This window comes from Drosophila mauritiana, unplaced genomic scaffold (genome assembly GCF_004382145.1).
Source record: "Drosophila mauritiana strain mau12 unplaced genomic scaffold, ASM438214v1 U_29, whole genome shotgun sequence".
Classification (NCBI taxonomy): domain Eukaryota; kingdom Metazoa; phylum Arthropoda; class Insecta; order Diptera; family Drosophilidae; genus Drosophila; species Drosophila mauritiana.
This window is the reverse complement of record NW_022881427.1, coordinates 143-15,821: the sequence shown is the minus strand read 5'-3', so window position 1 is coordinate 15,821 and position 15,679 is coordinate 143. Positions and strand designations below refer to the sequence as shown.

The window sequence follows — 15,679 nt, the reverse complement described above, 5'->3', positions numbered from 1 at the left end:
CTAAGGGCATCACAGACCTGTTATTGCTCATCTCATTATTGCTAGACGCAATTTGTCCATTTAAGAAGCTAGTGTCCTTATAATGGGACAAACCAACAGGTACGGCTCCACTTACATAAACACATTCAAACACATAAACATTTTACTGCCACCATGAATGAAGGCTACATAAGCTTCAGCACCATAATCCTGAGATATCTATTTAATATATTTGAGTCTCGTTCGTTATCGGAATTAACCAGACAAATCACTCCACGAACTAAGAACGGCCCATGCACCACCACCCATAGATTCGAGAAAGAGCTATCAATCTGTCCTTACACACTTATGTTCGGACCTGGTAAGTTTCCCGTGTTGAGTCAAATTAAGCCGCAGGCTCACTCCTGGTGGTGCCCTTCCGTCAATTCCTTTAAGTTTCAGCTTTGCAACCATACTTCCCCCGGAGCCAAAAGCTTTGGTTTCCCGGGAAGCGACTGAGAGAGCCATAAAAGTAGCTACACCCAATTGCTAGCTGGCATCGTTTATGGTTAGAACTAGGGCGGTATCTGATCGCCTTCGAACCTCTAACTTTTCGTTCTTGATTAATGAAAACATCTTTGGCAATGCTTTCGCTTAAGTTAGTCTTACGACGGTCAAGAATTTCACCTCTCGCGTCGTAATACTAATGCCCCCAAACTGCTTCTATTAATCATTACTCTTGATCTGAAAACCAATGAAAGCAGAACAGAGGTCTTATTTCATTATCCCATGCACAGAATATTCAGGGCATTTGAAGCCTGCTTTAAGCACTCTATTTGTTCAAAGTAATAGTAAACCGGCCCCACAATAACACTCGTTTAAAGAGCACTAGTGCAGGTTTTTAAATAGGAGGAACATATGAAAAAATACAAGTATTTAATCACATATAAGAACTCCACCGGTAATACGCTTACATACATAAAGGTATAGTACTAACCACAATTGTAAGTTGTACTACCCGTATGAAAGCAACAAGTTCAACTACGAACGTTTTAACCGCAACAACTTTAATATACGCTATTGGAGCTGGAATTACCGCGGCCTGCTGGCACCAGACTTGCCCTCCAATTGGTCCTTGTTAAAGGATTTAAAGTGTACTCATTCCAATTACAGGGCCTCGGATATGAGTCTGTATTGTTATTTTTCGTCACTACCTCCCCGAGCTGGGAGTGGGTAATTACGCGCCTGCTGCCTTCCTTAGATGTGGTAGCCGTTTCTTCAGGCTCCCTCTCCGGAATCGAACCCTGATTCCCCGTTACCCGTTGCAACCATGGTAGTCCTAGATACTACCATCAAAAGTTGATAGGGCAGACATTTGAAAGATCTGTCGTCGGTACAAGACCATACGATCTGCATGTTTCTAGAGTTCAACCAATATAACGATCTTGCGATCGCTTGGTTTTAGCCTAATAAAAGCACATGTCCCATAAGGTTCATGTTTTAATTGCATGTATTAGCTCTAGAATTACCACAGTTATCCAAGTAACTGTTAACGATCTAAGGAACCATAACTGATATAAATGAGCTTTTGCGGTTTCACTTTTAATTCGTGTGTACTTAGACATGCATGGCTTAATCTTTGAGACAAGCATATAACTACTGGCAGGATCACCAGAATAATGTTTTTCCTTCATAATTCCATTCATATATTTTTGAATCGAAATAAGCAATATAATAGATAATATAGATATATAGATTTTTCACTTTATATAATTTCCATGATTTTTATTATATTGAATAAAATTCAATATTTCGCCTTTGGGTAAATTTTAAATATATAAGTAAAAAAATCCAATTCGATTACGGCCATTTTTATATAGCATTCGTTAATCCATATTTTCATTTTTAATTTATACTTGTTTTACCAATATAACAAGAATTTCATCTAATTATTGTAATATATAATATTTCTATAATTTTATCTTTTTATACATACATATTTCATTATAAAATATCATTTTATTTCCAACATACATAATTATTGTATCCACACATGTACAATTTTTGTTTAACCAATATAAATATTAAGTTAAATCATTTGCATTTTGAAGATAAATTTAAAATTATCTCTTTTCATATATACTCTGGTAATATATAACATAAAACCAGCGCAATGATAATATTTCCACATTTAATATATAATTTTAATATTTCTTTCATAAGATCCATATTTGTATTATACCGTAACGATATAATAATCCAACTATACGGCAGGTAATAAATTAATATTTGCCTGCCTCCAAAAATTAACGATAATATATGGAAACGATTTGTTATTCTATATATAATAGAAACTTGACTTTTGTTTCAACGATATTATCTATAAAGCGTATATTCCTATTATCCGCGGAGCCAAGTCCCGTGTTCTATAGAACTGAGAAACAAATTTGTACGGATAATAATATACTTTATTGTATGTAACCAATATAAACATAATCCGAAATAAATATTTCGAATAATGCGGGAGGTCGGCAACCACTGCCTACCTATAGTAGTTTTTGAACCCGCTGTCCTCAAAGCGGGTATTTTCAATTCCGTTTGCCACCCAACATACGGGCTATTCTCTTATATATTAAGAGATTATAGGAACATTTCATTTTTTTCCATATTCATATATAATATGATTATTTTTTCCCTTATACATATAATAATTAATCATTTTCATATGTATATTATTTAATTTACTCATATTATTGCCAAAATCATATGAATACATAAGTTTTGAACAATATGAGAGGTCGGCAACCACTGCCTACCTATAGTAGTTTTTGAACCCTCTGTCGTAATTCCGGTCGTTTACACTACTATACCCTCTCCTATAATGGCTTTTCTCTATAATACTAAGAGAATGTGGGATATTTTCAGCATTTTTTCCCTTATACATATAATAATTAATCATTTTCATATGTATATTATTTAATTACTCATATATTGCCAAAATCATATGAATACATAAGTTTTGAACAATATGAGAGTCGGCAACCACTGCCTACCTATGTAGTTTTTGAACCCTCTGTCGTAATTCCCGGTCGTTTACACTACTATACCCTCTCACTATAATGGCTTTTCTCTATAATACTAAGAGAATGTGGGATATTTTCAGCATTTTTTCCCTTATACATATAATATTAATCATTTTATGTATATTATTAATTTACTCATATTATTGCCAAAATCATATGAATACATAAGTTTTGAACAATATGAGAGGTCGGCAACCACTGCCTACCTATAGTAGTTTTTTGAACCCTCTGTCGTAATTCCGGTCGTTTACACTACTATACCTCTCACTATAATGGCTTTTCTCTATAATACTAAGAGAATGTGGGATATTTCAGCATTTTTTCCCTTATACATATAATAATTAATCATTTTCATATGTATATTATTTAATTTACTCATATTATGCCAAAATCATATGATACATAAGTTTTGAACAATATGAGAGGTCGGCAACCACTGCCTACCTATAGTAGTTTTTGAACCCTCTTCGTAATTCCGGTCGTTTACACTACTATACCTCTCACTAATGGCTTTCTCTATAATACTAAGAGAATGTGGGAATATTTCAGCATTTTTCCCCTATACATATAATTAATATAATTTTCATATGTATATTATTTAATTTACTCATATAATTGCCAAAATCATATGAATACATAAGTTTTGAACAATATGAGAGGTCGGCAAACTGCCTACCTATAGTAGTTTTTGAACCCTCTGTCGTAATTCCGGTCGTTTACACTACTATACCCTCTCACTATAATGGCTTTCTCTATAATACAAGAGAATGTGGGATATTTCAGCATTTTTTCCCTTATACATATAATAATTAATAATTTTCATATGTATATTATTTAATTTACTCATATAATTGCCAAATCATATAAATACATAAGTTTTGAACAATATCAGAGGTCAGCAACGGTCTTTCCTCTATAATACTAAGATAATATGGGAATATTTTCAGCATTTTTTCCCTTATACTTTATACATATATAATTAATCATTTTCATATGTATATTATTTAATTTACTCATATTATTGCCAAAATCATATAAATACATAAGTTTTGAACAATATCAGAGGTCAGCAACGGTCTTTCCTCTATAATACTAAGATAATGTGGGAATATTTCATCATTTTTTCCTTTATACATTTATACATATAATATTTAATCATTTTATATGTATATTATTAATTTACTCATATAATGCAAAATCATATAAATAATAAGTTTTGAACAATATCAGAGGTCGCAACGGTCTTTCCTCTATAATACTAAGATAATATGGGATATTTCAGCATTTTTCCCTATACATATAATAATTAATCATTTTCATATGTATATTATTTAATTTACTCGTATAATTGCCAAAATCCTATGAAGACATAAGAGAATACAATATGAGAGGTCGGCGCAACCATAATATAGTAGTTGATGACGAGGTGTTTGGCAACTTGATACAATTCTTTAAAAAGTCTTTATATTAATTATATGATAGGGACAATATCATATGCGTCACTAAATTGATGACGAGGTGTTTGGCAACGTGACACAAATCATTAAAGTCTTTATATTAATTATATGATAGAGACAATATCATATGCGTCACTAAATTGATGACGAGTATTTGGCAACTTGATAGAATTCTTTAAAGTCTTTATATCAAAAATTATATGATAGGGACAATATCATATGCGTCACTAAATTGATGACGAGGTGTTTGGCAACTTGACACAATTCATTAAAGTCTTTATATTAATTATATGATAGAGACAATATCATATGCGTCACTAAATTGATGACGAGGTATTGGCAACTTGATATAATTCTTTAAAGTCTTATATCAAATATTATATGATAGGGACAATATCATATGCGTCACTAAATTGATGACGAGGTGTTTGGCAACTTGACACAATTCATTAAAGTCTTTATATTAATTATATGATAGGGACAATATTCATATGCGTCACTAAATTGATGACGAGGTATTTGGCAACTTGATACAATTCTTTAAAGTTTTTATATCAAAAATTATATGATAGGGACAATATCATATGCGTCACTAAATTGATGACGAGGTGTTTGGCAACTTGACACAATTCATTAAAGTCTTTATATTAATTATATGATAGGGACAATATCATATGCGTCACTAATTGATGACGAGGTATTTGGCAACTTTGATACAATTCTTTAAAGTTTTTATATCAAAAATTATATGATAGGGACAATATCATATGCGTCACTAAATTGATGACGAGGTGTTTGGCAACTTGACACAATTCATTAAAGTCTTTATATTAATTATATGATAGAGACAATATCATATGCGTCACTAAATTGATGACGAGGTATTTGGCAACTTGATATAATTCTTTAAAGTCTTTATATCAAAAATTATATGATAGGGACAATATCATATGCGTCACTAAATTGATGACGAGGTGTTTGGCAACTTGACACAATTCATTAAAGTCTTTATATTAATTATATGATAGGGACAATATCATATGCGTCACTAAATTGATGACGAGGTATTGGCAACTTGATACAATTCTTTAAAGTTTTTATATCAAAAAATTATATGATAGGGACAATATCATATGCGTCACTAAATTGATGACGAGGTGTTTGGCAACTGACACAATTCATTAAGTCTTTATATTAATTATATATAGGGACAATATCATATGCGTCACTAAATTGATGACGAGGTATTTGGCAACGTGATAGAATTCTTTAAAGTCTTTATATCAAAAATTATACGATAGGGACAATATCATATGCGTCACTAAATTGATGACGAGGTATTTGGCAACTTGATATAATTCTTTAAAGTCTTTTATATCAAAAATTATATGATAGGGACAATATCATATGCGTCACTAAATTGATGACGAGGTGTTTGTTTGGCTACAAGGAAAAATCATTTATTTATCGAATCATCAAGCAAAGGATAAGCTTCAGGGATCGCAGTATGGCAGCTGCTCAACCACTTACAACACCTTGCCTGTTCAAAAGTCGTTTACAATTGATTCTAGGCTTTGTCATTGTATTAATAATGCTTTTATATGTAACTAGCGCGGCATCAGGTGATCGAAGATCCTCCTAATTTACTATGTTACAAATTACATTGGCATCACATCCATTGTTCGTTTATAAAATAAATTATAAACTTTAATGGTTTAGAAGCCATACAATGCAAATTGCCCCTTATTTATCATTGCAGTCCAGCACGGATACGACCTTAGAGGCGTTCAGGCATAATCCAACGGACGTAGCGTCATACCACTGTTCGCTCGAACAAGTATTGTGCCATTGGTCCGTACCTGCGGTTCCTCTCGTACTACGCAGGATGCTGTCGCAACAACGTTTTGTCATTAGTAGGGTAAACTAACCTGTCTCACGACGGTCTAAACCCAGCTCACGTTCCCTTGCATGGGTGAACAATCCAACGCTTGGTGAATTTTGCTTCACATGATAGGAAGAGCGACATCGAAGGATCAAAAGCGACGTCGCTATGAACGCTTGGCCGCCACAAGCCAGTTATCCCTATGGTAACTTTTCTGACACCTCTTGTTTAAAAACTCTTTAAACCAAAAGGATCGATAGGCCGAGCTTTTGCTGTCCCTGTGTGTACTGAACACCGAGATCAAGTCAGCATTTGCCCTTTTGCTCTATGTGTGGTTTCTGTCCGCACTGAGCTGGCCTTGGGACACCTCCGTTATTATTTGAGAGATGTACCGCCCCAGTCAAACTCCCTACCTGGCAATGTCCTTGAATTGGATCATACCTGAGTAATTGGAGTTATACCAAATTTTCAAATCAAAAATACATAAATGCATCGTTTTATTAAGAATTTGTTTGCGATTAATATAACAAACTCGTGATACTTTGATCAAGAAGCTTGCATCAAAACCCAATACCATAAGATATAATAAATATATCGTATAATGGCTAGGAAATGATACACGTTCCATTTAATCAAGTAAGTAAGGAACAATAAGAGTAGTGGTATTTCATTGACGATACCAAACCGAGGTCTAATATCTCCCACTTATTCTACACCTCTTATGTCTCCTTACACTGCCAGATTAGAGTTCAAGCTCAAAAGGGTTCTTCCTCCCGGCTAATTATTCCAAGCCCGTTCCCTTGGCTGTGGTTTTCGCTAGATTAGTAGATAGGGACAACGACGACGACTTTTCAGATCTCTCCGAACTTGTTTTACGTGGCGTGTTCCACACTGAAGGGATTACAACCCACGACACCTGAACACACCACAAGGGTGCATGTATCAACATGGTGTAGTGTCTGGATACGCCAGACAAGCGTCCCGGACTAGAAGCTATAGCTATGTACATAGCGACCACCCCGGTAGCAATTCGAGTACTTGCTTGCCGGGCAAGCACTCCCCCTTGCTGAGGAGCGAGATCTACCTAAAATCTCTACTGATCTCTGGGTCACAGCACCCGAGTTTTGCGCAACTAGCACCGTAACTCAAACGTCGAGCACGAAGGCTCTACCCGCGATATGGGTACCAACCACAGCCACCACGATACTCCCACCAGGGGGCCTACCCTCAATGTGCAGTCTTGGATAGCTGCACAACCCGTGGTACCGAAAGAGAGGCTCGGTGGGCCTCCTCCTTTTGCTCCGACAAGCAGGGTTAGAGGGACCTATGGCTATATTAGTCGCCTCTTACGACAAGCAATAGCGGACTGTGGAAGTATTCTCGCCCGCTAACCACACGGCGAAGTTGTTGGGCTAAACACCCCTCCTCCTACGGAACACTTCGTCCGCAAACACTGCCAGCCGTTGAGTCTCTGTTGATCTTCCAGGATTCTATCGAAGGTCCAGTTTTCGCCAAGGCGCTGCACTCCAAGTCCATCGAGGTTCCGCAAATCTGCATATAGGGGCAAGCGCACAATATGTGCATCCAGTCCTCATATGGATCTCCACAAGCGCAAGCAGTGGTATCGCTGAGGGCTCTCCTTGCAAAAATCGTTAAACGACCGTGACCTGTCAGCAGGTAAACGTCTCATCGAGAATCCAAATCTTGGATCCCGATAGGCGAGAGTGACATATGGATGAATTTATGCGTCACCCGTCCTGGTTCGCTGTCATCATCCCATCTGTTCTGCCAACTCTGCAGTAAGCACTCTTCTAGGGAGTCTTCCTCTGCTTCCAGCTTAGACACGTAGTGTCCTCGTATATAGCCAGTCGTTCTCCTCCAGCGGGTATCCACGCTTCAGCTTGTATTTGACCGCCTAAAAACTTAGCAGCCAAGTCAAGCGGGGAGCTCCACCAAGTACCTGCAGTGCCACTGTGGACACTGTTCGGCATACCGAAAGGCATCCAAGCAGGATTAGCCTCTGGCAGGAGGCTAGTCGTCTCCGGGCGGCTACTTGCTCGGCGGTGTCATACCATACCGGGGCACCAAACAGCACACAAGGTGCCATGAGTCCGTCATATATGGTCCGCCTGGCTCGAGGACTGAAGCCCAGTCGCTCGAAGCACACGCGCCAATGCTCCAACGACTCCGGTCATCCGCTGGCGAAGCGAAGCTATGTGCGTGAGGAATTTCATTCCTTCACTGACCGTGATGCAAGGTACCGACAGCTACGCACATACGGAAGGTTCGCTCCAGCAAACCTCACCGTAGGCGCACGTCTCAAGGCACCTTTTAGCAGCATTATTACCGTCTTGCTGGTCGAGACGGCAACGCCAACTTCCGCCCCACGCTTCTACGATGGACATCAGCTGTGCTCCTTTTTCCTCTAGCATAGCTCGGGAATTTCCCTCGACGAGAAGCAGCAAGTCATCAGCGTATGCATCAGCTGGCAATACGGCTGGAGACGCTGAAGCAGTACATCCATCAGAATGTCCCAGATAAATGGGCCACTGATTGACCCCTGCGGGCAGCCTCTAGTTACCGGTACTTCCACAGTACCGGAACTGCTTCGGATCACTGCTCTTCGGCCGGAGAAAAAGCTCTGCCACAAGCCCATCTCCCGGCATCCCAAGTCTGCTAGTCGGCGGAGTGCAGCACTCCATTCGACGTTGTCGAATGCTCCTTTGAAGTCCACGAATGTGCCGAGCACGTATTGCGCCGGGCTGGCACAAACACTGCTCTTCACGTGTCTCCAAGCATCCTCCACACATCGTCCTTGGCGAAATCCAAACTGCCATCTGCAGCTTCCGGAAGAACTTCTCTCACACGATTCACCATGATGGCCTCGAGCACCTTACCAAAGACTGGCAGCAAGCATATTCCTCTATATGAGAGGGCTCACACTTGTCCTTATCTGGCCCTTTGAGCAGCGAGACAACTCGTGGGCACTTCCACTCGCGGGAAAGTATCCTAATCGGATGCATCGGGAAAACAACGATGCTAGGTGCTCGGTATGGCGCGCCAGACTGCCTTGCAGATAGTGCCATTGATGCCGTCCAAGCGGGAGAGCGCCTGCTCTTCAACGGGCAACACATGCATCAACCTCGAATTCTTCGAGGGCCGGTGGGACTTCCTCCGCGATGGCAGTCGGTGCTTCGGACTCCGCAACTGGGAAGAAATTGCGGAGGAGCACTCGTGCACAGTCACCCCAATCAGTGATGAGCTCGCCATTCACGCGGAGGCACCCAATCTCCGTGCACTTTCTGCGGCCTCGGCAAATCTTGTAGACGCGCCCCCATGGGTCGTCGGCATGATCTCCCACGAAGCGTTTCCAGTCATCCATTTTCGCCCTCCCAATGAGCTTCTTGTAGTTGGCTGAGGCCCGCCTCAGCTCGACCACTACACGCTCTATAGCGGCACCGTCATCACGACGCCTTCCATCTTGGAGTAGGCGACGAAGTCTCCGGACTTCGCGCCTTGCAGCGCAGAGGTCGGCAGTCCACCAACGTGCTCTCCTGTTGGGCGATCGAATTGACTTTCTTCCCAGCGCAATATCACATACATTATGTACTATACTGCGCAGGGTCGAAACTTGCTGGTCCAACGGCGACTCTGAGAAGTTTTCCGGAAGTTCGGCTGCTCTACTCACCCATTTCCTCCTTGAACAATCGCCAACGTGCATTGGAGAAGTTCCAGGACGGCACAGGAGCTATGCTCTCACTGCGCGCGCGGTAGTTGGTTCGGCCACAACAGTAATGATGTTGTGGTCACTCAATTCCCACTCGTCCACTCTCCACTCATATGTGGCCCACATAGATGCTGCCTCATTGACGATTGTCACGTCGATATCGCTAGTAGCTCTGTGATTATCGAACGTGTACACCTCTGTTGACTGGTTTAGGGCGGCGACTCTTGCCTCCAGCATCCACTCTGACAGCAGCTCACCCCGTCTGTAGTTAGCTTGCCCCTCGCATGACGAGAGAGTTTGCTAAGCCACATGGGGGACACTGCATTCGCGTCGAGGCCCAGGATTGCGGGGGTTCTGCTGGCCTGCAGCAGGACCGCATCCATGTACCGGAGGTACGGTTCCAGAGGTGCATCGAACTGGCAGTATGCGGCGCAAAGGAAGATTGAGCCAAAGCTCCCTTTAACGACCAGACATACGCCATAATCCGTGGTGAGGGTCTCCACTGGCATACAGATGGCTTCCTGTTGATCTACTAGGATGGCTGCCTTCCCTCGCCGATCGGTGAAAATTCTCATTCCTTCAGGCAGCACATCCATTCCGTCCCCGCCGAGATACGGCTCCTGCACCAGCGCGAACATAGACTCCGATCTCCTGAGTCGGACTCCGAGCTCGATGGTCGCAGCTCTGCCTCGGCCACAGTTCGCTTGGATGAAGCTAAACATTAATGTCTAGCTTGCACCCTCGCCAGCAACGCCCCGTATATCGGGCACACGTTCGAGAGCATGTAATGCCCCGAGGGTTGCCCTCTGTGACGGCAGTTCCGGCAGTCCACCGGGTTTGGCACTTTGCCGCGGTGTGGCCTTGTTGCCCGCACTGGCGGCAGACATTGTCCTTCTGCCGGCATTCGCTGACCTTGTGGTCGAAACCCACGCATCTGTGGCAGGCGTATGTGCGGACCTGTGCTCGGCATCGGAATGAGAACCACTTGATGTAGACACGACCTACATCAAGCTTCGCCATCGCGCGGTCGTCTACCTCTAGCGTTACATTTACTGTGGCGCCGTCGTTACCGACCACGCCTTGGTCACCAGGTGCACGGACTTCTTAAATTGGGACATAGTCATATCGCTGTCGAAGTTATTTCCATGGAGCTCCTGCATGAATTCCTCAGGGCCGATAGCTGTGTCGACGTCATAGACGACGACCTTCGGCTTCTCGGCGCATTCCGTGCCACATTTAGCCCAACTTCAGCGAACCTCTTTGATGCTACCACCTTCTGCAGCTCTCCAACTGAAGGAGTACGAATGATCGCACCACCACCTCGACGGAGCTCACGTACCTCATGTACTCTGACTCCGAGGGAGGGTGCAACCATCGTTCGCACCTTTTCCGCTATAGCTTTCCCCGATAGCGCAGGGTCGTCGCACTTCACCACCGCTGACCACGTCTCGCGAACCTTGGTGGTCCGCGGGGCAGCGATGGGTGCAACCTGTGGCATCTGGGAGCATTGGCGGCCGTATTCTTTAACGGATTCGACGACGGCGGCGGCGGTGGCGGCATAGCGAGCCGCGTCTCCAGTTCTCCACACCGGAGCATTAACGCCAGCACCAGCTCATCGTAGCGGCTGATAGCATACGAGAGCTCTTCCGTGTCCACTTCTCCTAGGCTGCGGAAGCTGCTTCTCACCATGCGCTGGGTGGCCGACAGCTCTGCCATCATGGCTGCTTGCCCAGCACGGGCGGCAGCGGTAGCGGCGTGGCAGTGGTGGCAACAATTTTAGCAGCAGTGGAAACGGCGGAGGCAGCAGTGTGGTCGGCAGCAGGGGCAGCAGTAGGATCAACAGCGGTGGCAGCAGCGTGGGGGGGGGGCAGCATCGATGCAGCGTTTGCCGTAGCCGCCCGGGCGTCCTCCAGCGACGAAAACGCCTCCTCAAGTACACCAACGGGTTCTGGCACTCCATTCGACGCCAGGGCAACCAATTTCGCCTGCGTCGGCGCCGAGCTCTTAGAGGCCAGATGGCTTCTGCGCCTGCCTCGTCTGGATTCCTCGAGCACTACTTCCGCTCAAGGCACTCGCGCTGCTGTCGCTCTCGTCGGCATAACTCCGATGGTGGCTCCTCCTACCGTCGACGCCCAGCAACCGTATGCTCGTTTGCTCAGTGACAAAAGGTAGATGCTCTAGAGCTCCACCTATCGGTAGCGTCTGGTAGCACTAAAACTGTCCCTATACACAAACCCTAGCAGTGACTGCCACCAATAAGCTTTTGACAGCTGCTCAAAAAGCTTACTCGAAAAACTTACTCGTAAGCTCGCCTCGCAGCACGTGCGGAGTGGAAAATTTCCAATAGTTTATTGTTAATAATTTCCAAACCGCTTGTTTTAACACTCGACAATTTTCACTCGACTTCCGCGGAGCACTAAATCACCGATTTAATTACTTTCCAAACAAGGAAACTTAGTTATTCGCAATCTGTACACGAGCGCAACGAAAACACGTCCGTCGTTATCCATTCATGCGCGTCATTAATTAGATGACGAGGCATTGGCTCTTAAGGAGTCATAGTTACTCCCGCCGTTGACCGCGCTTACTTGAATTTCTTCACTTTGACATTCAGAGCACGTGGCAGAAATCACATTGTGTCAACACCCGCTAGGCTCACAATGCTTTGTTTTAATTAGACAGTCGGATTCCCCAAGTCCGTGCCAGTTCTGAATTGATTGTTAATTGATAATCGTTATAATTGATAAGAACTAATTGTTTAACCCAAATAGTATTCTTAAAAATTTTAGCAAGAAAGTTCCACAATTGGCTACGTAACTAAACTATCCGGGGAACAAGTAACTAACATAAATGCTAGAAACTCTATTTACCCAGAACGAGCACATAAACCATGTTATTGTTTCCCAATCAAGCCCGACTATCTCAATCTTCAGAGCCAATCCTTATCCCGAAGTTACGGATCTAATTTGCCGACTTCCCTTACCTACATTATTCTATCGACTAGAGACTCTTCACCTTGGAGACCAGCTGCGGATATTGGTACGGCCTGTTGAGAAGTTTGCGTGTCCCCACCATAAATTTTCAAGGTCCGAGGAGAAAATATCGACACAACAGTATATGTCATGCTCTTCTAGCCCATCTACCATATCTCTCTGCGAAAGACTTCCATTGGTAGTACGGCTATAAAACAGAAAAGAAAACTCTTCCGATATCTCTCGACGGCTTCTTTATGGTCGTCCTGTTGCCAGGATGAGCACGAGGCCCATATTTAATAACAAACGGATACTCAACAGGTTACGGAATTGGAACCGTATTCCCTTTCGTTCAAATTATTCAAGTGTATTATATTCGCTTTGTTTATATAGTTAGGCATTTTTGTTTTACTTGAAAATTTTCGGCTTTCGCCTTGAACTTAGGACCGACTAACTCGTGATCAACCACTGTTCACACGAAACCCTTCTCCACTTCAGTCCTCCAAGGTCTCATTCGATTATTTGCTACTACCACCAAGATCTGTACCAATGGCAGCTCCATGCAGGCTTACGCCAAACACTTCTACGCATACCATTGTACCTTCCTACTCACTAAAGTTCAAAATTTATATCACAAGTAATATAAATCATCTACTTTAGCGGTAAGTATAGGTATACAACTTAAGCGCCATCCATTTTAAGGCTAGTTGCTTCGGCAGGTGAGTTGTTACACACTCCTTAGCGGATTTCGACTTCCATGATCACCGTCCTGCTGTTTTAAGCAACCAACGCCTTTCATGGTATCTGCATGAGTTGTTAATTTGGGCACCGTAACATTACGTTTGGTTCATCCCACAGCGCCAGTTCTGCTTACCAAAAGTGGCCCACTGGGCACATTATATCATAACCTTGAACTTCATATCAAGAAAGTTAAGGTTCTTACCCATTTAAAGTTTGAGAATAGGTTAAGATCGTTTCGACCCTAAGGCCTCTAATCATTCGCTTTACCAGATAAGATTATTTTATATAATATTAAAATGCACCAGCTATCCTGAGGGAAACTTCGGAAGGAACCAGCTACTAGATGGTTCGATTGGTCTTTCGCCCCTATACTCAATTCTGACAATCGATTTGCACGTCAGAACTGTTTCGGTCTTCCATCAGGGTTTCCCCTGACTTCAACCTGATCAAGTATAGTTCACCATCTTTCGGGTCACAGCATATATGCTCAAGGTACGTTCCAGTTAGAGGCATAAATAATATAAATATACATTATACATAACTATATAGAACGCCCCGGGATTGTGTTAATTAGCTATAAATAGCTAAAAAACTAATCCCATTATTAGTCAAGTTAATTACGCTATTAGGTTTACATCCCAATAACTTGCACATATGTTAGACTCCTTGGTCCGTGTTTCAAGACGGGTCCCGAAGGTATCCTGAATCTTTCGCATTGTTAATCATACAAGAGCATATAATAAACACAAATCAATGATAATTATGCCATTATATAATTCCGAAAAATTAACGCTCTGTAATAATATAAATCTATCAGCACTTTATCAAATTAATAACATTTATTCTGTGTTAAAATGCAAGCAATTTAATTGGAATAAACTATAAGTTATATTTATGATAAATTTGGGATATGCTAATAGATTACAATGTCCTTATATGGAAAAAATGCACATTATTCTTAATAATATTATTTAAATATTACAATTTTAATGATGAATTTTCCATAACGGATATTCAGGTTCATCGGGCTTAACCTCTAAGCAGTTTCACGTACTGTTTAACTCTCTATTCAGAGTTCTTTTCAACTTTCCCTCACGGTACTTGTTTACTATCGGTCTCATGGTTATATTTAGTTTTAGATGGAGTTTACCACCCACTTAGTGCTGCACTATCAAGCAACACGACTCTTTGGAAACATCATCTAGTAATCATTAACGTTATACGGGCCTGGCACCCTCTATGGGTAAATGGCCTCATTTAAGAAGGACTTAAATCATTAATTTCTCATACTAGAATATTGACGCTCCATACACTGCATCTCACATTTGCCATATAGACAAAGTGACTTAGTGCTGAACTGTTTTCTTTTCGCTCGCCGCTACTAAGAAAATCCTTGTTAGTTTCTTTTCCTCCCCTAATTAATATGCTTAAATTCAGGGGTAGTCCCATATGAGTTGAGTTGTATATATAACTATTTTTTGCCATAAATTCTTTATATATAAATGATAAAACAATCAATTAAATTCGTTATAAATAGTTCCAATAGTTCTTGTAAGCAAAGTTATTTTTTATCCATTTAACGAACCAACGAAGAATAAAACAAAACCAAATTTTTCTTTTCCGAATCATTAATAAGAGACAATTCTAGATGAAAAAATATTTCAATTTTTTATGCTAGACATTTCTCAGTATTTATTTGATTGAAAAAGAAAATATTTCTCTTCGTTTTCACATTCAAATGTGAGATAATGTTTTTCATTTCTTTTTTAATATTATGAATAAAATCATTATTTAATCCAATAATATACCATATGCTTATAAAAAATTTATAAAAAACTTAATTAGCATAGTCTTACAAC

At 41.5% G+C, this 15,679-nt stretch overlaps 1 pseudogene; it reads right to left on the bottom strand.

The window, feature by feature from the left end:
- Nucleotides 1-5,965: 5,965 nt before the first annotated feature.
- Nucleotides 5,966-15,283, bottom strand: LOC117149687 (annotated as a pseudogene).
- Nucleotides 15,284-15,679: the final 396 nt, after the last annotated feature.